The following is a 7,040-nucleotide window of genomic DNA, read 5'->3' as shown; positions in this document are numbered from 1 at the left end:
TAAATCAGATCAGTGCACTCACTGTTTACTATTGGTGGCAATATGTGGTCGAGTACATGGCCGGACTCCAGAAACGGCAACAACGAGACACTGGGGCGGAAACACATCAGCGCGTCACCTGACGCGGTCACGTGTGTCAGCAACCCAGCGTGTCATGGGTGACGAATCGGAGGCCGGTCAATCACAACCAATCAGAATGCAACCAGTGATTGAAGGCATGAAAAGCATTCAGAAGGATATTAACCCTGTACGGGCAGTCCAATAGCGATGCAGACATGAAGTGTAAGTCTAAACCCAAAATACAGAGAGACAAGATAGTTATACAGATATATTGCACATGTATCATACAAATACATATAAATATATGGCCACAAAGTGATGTGTGATGAAGAGCGTCAACGTGTAGGGAGTAATCAAGTGTGGAACATTATTATCAATTATAATGTGTGAAAAAAGACCAATATATACGTGCCAAAAGGAATAATGTAGTGCACACAACCTGAACATAGTAGGTAAGTGACAGGTAAGAAATGATATTAAACACAATAAAGTGTTGTTTATATAGAACATGTGTAAGTAAAAGAGTGAAAAGGTAATAAATGTATGGTGACAAAATAAAAGAAATAAAAAACGAAAAATAAAATAGTGTGAATAGGCGTGTGCGATGAAAAAAGAAAAAAACAACGTGTGTATTATGCATCAAAAAATAAAATGGACTACAAGTGCCATGCACAAAGCAGATTTTAGTTACATGTCGATATATCTAATACAACAAGCCTCAAAGGTGCAGAATATAATATGCAGTGATCTGCAGACAGAGCCCGCTTTTCTATTGTTTGTGAAGATCATCAGAAGTAGGAAATCATTGTTGAGGATGAAGATCATGACAACCCGAAAATTGCACAGTTGACATAGTCAACACAGGCAGCGTAAACCATATATCTAATCTGTATACACAAATAAAGAAATGTAGATTAAAATCAAAATAAGAACATAAAATCAAAAATACCCAACTAAAAGCTTTGGTAGCAGTCAGAGAAATGCAGCAACACCAATGTTCTCATTGAGACCCCTCGGTTGTGTTGTCTTAAGCCTCCATATCCACCTGCATTCTGATTGCAAAAGCCTCTTTTTACATCTCGTCCTCGCATATCAGTATTGATGTGATCTATTCCCTTCACTCTCACAAGTCTAGAGTTACACGCATGATGTAGGTGAAAATGTTGTGGAATCGTCTTCAGCTGTTCCATATACTCTACTGTTTTGGCATTTTCAATGTCTCTAACATGTTCTCTTACGCGAAAGCGCAATTCTCGGGTTCTCATGCCAATATACATTTTAGAGCAAGGGTAAGTTGCATGATAGATCACACCTGTAGTGCCACATGTAATTGGCCATGTGATCTTAACATTTTTCAACCCACTTGAGTCAACAAAACCTTGAGAGCGTTCAATATTAGGGCAACTAATACAGTCGCCGCAAGGGTTACAACCCCACTTAGGACCAATCTTTCCAAAACATTTACCCGGTTTTTCCACTGTTCGGTAACTGAACTATTGCGTCACGTAAAGAACGCGCTCTACATGGTGCAACAGCAAGATAATTTGGTAGTACTTTCTGTAGAATTGGATAATTGAGGAGCATCGGCCAAAATGTGTTTGAGGTGTCCCTCATTTCTGACCAAATGATACGTGTTCGTAAATCTTACCTTAGGAGAAATTCCTTATTTTTAGTTACAGTTTGTAATAGCTGTGCACGAGGGGGAGCTGTGCACGTGGTCGTCAATGGGCTTTATTAACATTGCGGCAGCTGCAGCCCTGTTGAGCAAGTCTCTTTCTTAACTCAGTCGTGCGGAATTTCAAATCTTCATGATTTGAACAAATTTTCTTAACACGCAGTAATCGTCCAGTTGGTATAGCTTCAAAGGTGTGGCGGGGATGTGAAGATGTGGCGTGAAGAAATGAGTTTGTTGATGTCTCTTTACGATGCAAATCTGTCTGGAGACAACCATTATGGTTCCTTTTAGTTAGCAAGTCCAAAAAATCTATCTCAACGTGATTCCACTTGCATGTTAATTTAATGTTACGTGTATTATAGTTAAATACACTGATGAATTCCATTAATTCATCCGAAGTCCCCTGCCAGATCATGAAGATGTCATCAATGAACGGGCCCAGAAAAGGAGCTGGTTCATTGATATTTCATGATCTGGCAGGAATAGGTCCCTCTCCCACAGCCCCAGGAACAGGTTGGCGTATGAGGGTGCACAGGCTGCCCCCATTGCCGTGCCCTGGAGTTGCAGGTAGAAGGACCCATTGAACGTGATAAAAATTGTGTTTGAGAACAATGTCCGATAGGGTGAGCAACAACTCTGAAAAGTTTTTCCTATATTACTCATATGCAAAAAGGTGGCCACTGCATGCAACCCATCCGAATGCTGGATGCCGATATATAGTGACTCAATGTCACAAGTTACCAAAATATGTCTGTCATCTAAATGAATCTCTTCAATTTTCAACAACAAATCTGCAGAGTCGCACAGATACGAAGGTAGACATTCCACTAATGGTTTTAAATGGTGGTCGACCCATCCGCACACCTGAGTTAACCCCCCGGTACACAATATAATTGGCCTACCTGGAGGGTCCTTATGAATTTTGGGTAGTAGAAAAGGCGTCTGTATTGTTGGCTCAGTCACAATCAGTGCCTCCATTAGGGACTTGGAGAGGACTCCGGCATCCATACCATCTTGTAGAATGTGGATCATCTTTGCTCTAAAGGATAATAAAGAATTGTATGTTAACCTTCTACAACAAGTGGAGTTTTTTTTTATTTAGTTTTTTTTTTAATTGATGTATTTTTTATTTTTCCAAACATAACAAACAAGCGAACAACAATTCAACAATATGTCCCATGGCAATAGCATCTCTGAACACTTATCATTATTTTGCATATTATATAATCTACAATTTGTATAAATTACTTCAAATGATGCTAGTTGGAGCGAGGACAGAATTAGAGATTTTAGCCCAAAGACAAATTGAAAAAGTGTCAATATTCATAGGAGATGAAACACACTAAATAAACCATAAAGAAGGGGGAAGGGAAGTATAGAGGGGGAGGGGGAAGAGGATAGACACGTGTATCCCCATCGTTACCGCGATTCAATACAGATATTTAAGGAATCAGATCATGATTGGTGTCACACCAGACAGCTGATGCTCCAGATACCAAGTTGTGGAGCCAAAGCATGCAATCAGTTTTTGTTTTATATGAAGTGGTAAGAGAGGTATAAAGTTCTCCCACAACTTAAAAAAGGCTTCAGTTTTGTGCTCTTTTCGATGGGAGGTTTCCACCCAATCCATTCGGAAAAGATAAGATATATTTTCTAGGGAAATACGATGTGTGGGGGGTGTATTATTTATCCAAATCTGGAGAATGGCCTTCCTAGCAGCCGCAGAGACATAGTATAACAGTTGTTTGTGATGTTTCGGGATAAAGAGCATGGAAGGTGGCAGTATCCCAAAGAGACCCCACTTTTGGGTTGAGGGGCATGGTATGGACAGGGTGTTCGACACAAAATATTGTATCTTTCGCCAAAAGTCAACAATAGTTGGGTATAACCAGAGACAATGTAATTGCGGTGCTCCACACTTTAAACACGAATGGTCAGAGGAGTTACCCATGAGAAAGCCCCTATAAGGGGACACGTCAGCCCTATGGGCTATTGTAAAAGACATCTCCCAGGACATGGCTGATGGGAGGTATTTGGCAGCCATAGTTACAGATGATAGGACATCGTCATGAGTTGTTTGATCTAAGTGGTCAACCCAGTAAGATACGCCTGATCTCGATTTAGTGTAGTCCAATGGCTGTCTTAAAACGTTATAATAGGTAGTGATTAGTCTTTTTCGGCATTGATGAGATGGAGTTAAGTGACAGAAGAAGTCATCCCAGTCTTGGTCTTGTAAGTGTCTAATGACCTTGTGAGCATAGCTACAGGCCTGCATGTAATAAAATGGGTGTTGGCCCAAAAAATCATATTGTATACGTAGTTCATTAAATGAGTATGGACGACGAGTGAGCATGTTAGTTATCTGATTAATACATGTCAACCCTTCCCCCCCAACCCATCCACGAAAAACCACATGGGGGTTGGCATTTTGGAAGTCAAAGTTATGGACCCAAGGAAGAAGTAGGAAAAATCTAGGGTTTAAACCTAAGTGTTGTCTGACCTTGGTCCATGTTTCCAGGAGGACATGACTAGGGGGTTAGCCCGTTCATCAGGTGATAGAGCCGAGTAGGGAGTGTGTAAAAGGCATGTTAAGGAAATGGGTTTTGAAAATTGTTGGTCCAATGTAGAATCAGAAAAGCAGGAGCTGCCGGTTATCCAATCTCCAATCACTCGTAGTTGAGCTGCCATATTGTATAAGTGAATCTGTGGAAAATTAATCCCTCCATTTTCATGATGTTGCTGCAATATGCATAGGCTCACTCTTGGTCTCTTTTGCCTAACATCAACTGGTCTCAAGTATATAGGCAAGGATTGTAGTAAGTATAACAATTTAGGGAAGACAACCATTTTTAATAGATTAGCCCTACCTAAAAATGATAGAGTAAAGTGCCTCCAAGCCATGAGTTGGGATTCCAAATATGCAATAATGGGATTAAGGTTTCGTTGATATAAATTTGATCGTTGTCTCGTGATGCGTACCCCCAAATAGGGAATGTAATCAGAGTTCCATTTAAATGCATGCTTCGAAGACCAGAGTGGCCTGGAGGGACCCTTAAGAATTAGGGCTTCTGATTTTTGTAGATTGATCTTGAAACCTGACAGGGCACCATAAATTGGGATATCCTGGAGGATTGGTTGTAAAGTAGAGGCAGGGTTAGATATGAAGAACAAAATATAATCTGCAAATGCCGATAGTTTAATTTGAGAATCTCCAATTTGTATGCCTTGAAAACATGCTAGGGACTAGAGATGACGGAGAAGTGGATCTAGGGATAAATGAAACAGTAACGGTGAGAGAGGGCATCCCTGACACGTACCCCTGAAAATTAAGATAGGAGGTGAGTTAAGCCCATTGATGGTAAGGGATGTGGTAGAGCAGGCCTGTGAGCGTGAAAGGAATGTTAGAAAGCGGTCCCCGAAGGCCCGGGACTGCAACACCGCTGTGAGAAATGGCCATGATAAAGAGTCAAACGCCTTTTCCGCGTCAAGTCCCAGCAGCATGGTCACTGGGGAGGAGGGGTCTAGTGCAGACACCGTGGCTGCTACAACCTGACGGATACCTTTAGTGGAATGTCTATTCCTTAAGAAACCCAGTTGGGTTGGGGCAATGATCAGTCCAAACATGGTTTGGAGGCGGTCGGCCAAAATCTTTGTTAGGAGCTTATCGTCTTGGTTTAAAAGGGAAATCGGACGATATGAGGAAAGGAGGGTTGGATCCCTGTCAGGTTTGGGAAGCAATATGGTCCTGGACGCATGAAAGTTAGGCAGGTCAATCTCCCCACTAAATATGGCTTGTAAGGTCCTCGTCAATGTCGGTACAATATCTGGCAAAAGTCTGTAGTATTCAGCCGATAGGCCGTCAGGACCCGGCGTTTTATTATTGTGTAGCTTAGAGATTGCTAAAGCAACCTCCGCCTCCGTGATATCATTATTTAAAAAGTGGAGTTTTTTCAATTGGCGATTTGCTTCATAAATATACATCTGGCGTGGCCAAAATACCACATTCCTGCCTTTATCGGCAGGTTTTACTACCACATCATGCCATGATTTAATCCTCTCCAAGCTCTCTCTCTCTCTCTCTCTCTCTCTCTCTCTGAACTCGACAGATTGTCATTCTTAATTTTCCTTGGAATGTTTTGCTAATCTTCAGGGACTAATTTGACAAAAAGATCTACTGCGGGGCAAATAGACAACAGGGGGGATTTTGTAGATTTGGTTCTAATACAGATATGAATCTTACCTTCTGATATTCCCCCTTCTTGGTGAAAGAGTTTCTCAAATATTCGCAATGTTTCTCGTTCCTCAACTGTCACAAATAAATCACCTTCCTCTTTAAAATACCATTTCTTAAAGATCAAAGATTGTGCAAAAAATTGCAGATCTTTTACTGCTGAGAAAAGATCAAAACAGGAGGCGGGAGAAAAGGTCAAGACTTTGTCCAACAGTGTGATGTCACCTATAGATAATTGATGCATAGAAATGTTAATGACCTTCTTGTGATGTCTTGGATTTTGTTCCAATCCCTTATTCATTTTTCTCCTACTGTTGGACGACTGATTTTAGTTCCGTTTTCTTTTGTATCTTGGTAAGTCACGTGTAGAACTCACGCTACTACATAATGTCATATCATGGTGACCGCTCTGTGATGACAAAGATCACATAGAAGAGGAAAGACTCAGTGATTCACCATTTTGTCTCCCATTCCATCCCATTGTCTCCCATTCCATATTTTCTTCTGTTGAAAATCATTATTATCACATATCAATTTCTTTGTTTTTCTGCTCTCCATTTCTTTTTCCCACACGAGGCATTGTTGATCCAATTGTGTTTTAAATGTTTCTAAGTCCTCTTTGGACATCTCTGCTTTTAATTTTTGCTGGATCTTTTCCAGCTCGTTATCCCTGTTTTCTAATGATGTGTTATTGAGTCCAATAAGAAGCTCCATCACTTTAAATGAACACGCACTGCAGTTCTCCTCCCATTTAGATGGAAAATTCACATCTTCAGTTGGAAATGATGGGAAAACTTGTATGCGTAACCCCCTCGGTATAAGGTTCCGTTGGAGATAATTTGCTAGGAATGCTCGGTTCCACCAAACTTTCATTCTTTTATTTATAAGGCTTTTGAAGGAGTTCTGCGGCTCCCTAATATTTCTCTGACTGCCAACACCTGTGGCTGTGGAGTCATCTTTAACCAGCCATGACTGTTCTCTGGTTCTAAAATCCATAGTTGGGTTTCTGGCACTATCTGTAAATACACAGAAAACAAACTGATAAATAATCCAAAAAGACAGCGAGGATCTGAA

General features: G+C 40.8%; 1 long non-coding RNA gene across 1 annotated transcript; it reads right to left on the bottom strand.

Annotated features, from left to right (window-relative positions):
• Positions 1-1,946: 1,946 nt before the first annotated feature.
• On the bottom strand, positions 1,947-6,839 carry LOC142733348 (uncharacterized). Its single transcript, XR_012880024.1, has 3 exons — positions 5,976-6,839; positions 2,638-2,774; positions 1,947-1,997 (listed from the first exon to the last, which is right to left on the bottom strand). It is a non-coding gene; the product is annotated as an uncharacterized LOC142733348 (long non-coding RNA).
• Positions 6,840-7,040: the final 201 nt, after the last annotated feature.

Source organism: Rhinoderma darwinii, unplaced genomic scaffold (genome assembly GCF_050947455.1).
Source record: "Rhinoderma darwinii isolate aRhiDar2 unplaced genomic scaffold, aRhiDar2.hap1 Scaffold_94, whole genome shotgun sequence".
Classification (NCBI taxonomy): domain Eukaryota; kingdom Metazoa; phylum Chordata; class Amphibia; order Anura; family Rhinodermatidae; genus Rhinoderma; species Rhinoderma darwinii.
This window is presented reverse-complemented; position numbering and strand designations above follow the sequence as displayed.